This window comes from Penaeus monodon, chromosome 20 (assembly GCF_015228065.2).
Source record: "Penaeus monodon isolate SGIC_2016 chromosome 20, NSTDA_Pmon_1, whole genome shotgun sequence".
Classification (NCBI taxonomy): Eukaryota; Metazoa; Arthropoda; class Malacostraca; order Decapoda; family Penaeidae; genus Penaeus; species Penaeus monodon.
Window position 1 is genome coordinate 1,126,872 of NC_051405.1, and position 220 is coordinate 1,127,091.

The 220-nt window shown below is 33.2% G+C and overlaps 1 protein-coding gene across 1 annotated transcript in view; it reads left to right on the top strand.

Annotated features, from left to right (window-relative positions):
- Nucleotides 1–220, top strand: part of LOC119585565 — a 72,332-nt gene that overhangs the window by 59,374 nt on the left and 12,738 nt on the right. The gene's annotated exons all lie outside the window — the stretch shown is intronic.

The window sequence follows — 220 nt, forward strand, 5'->3', positions numbered from 1 at the left end:
TTGCATACACTTTTGTCGCAGTTTATTTTTTCACAATTTACTTATAAGTCGTATTTTTTGTCATATTAGCTACAACGAACATCTAAATAACTTTTTTTTCGCATTTTTGTTTTCTCTTTCTTTAACTTCTCTATCGCTTCCCATTTCGAATCTTATTGCACAATCGCCGCTTGAATATTTTGGTCTCGCTTCTTCTTTTGCTGTGGCTCTGTCTCATTGT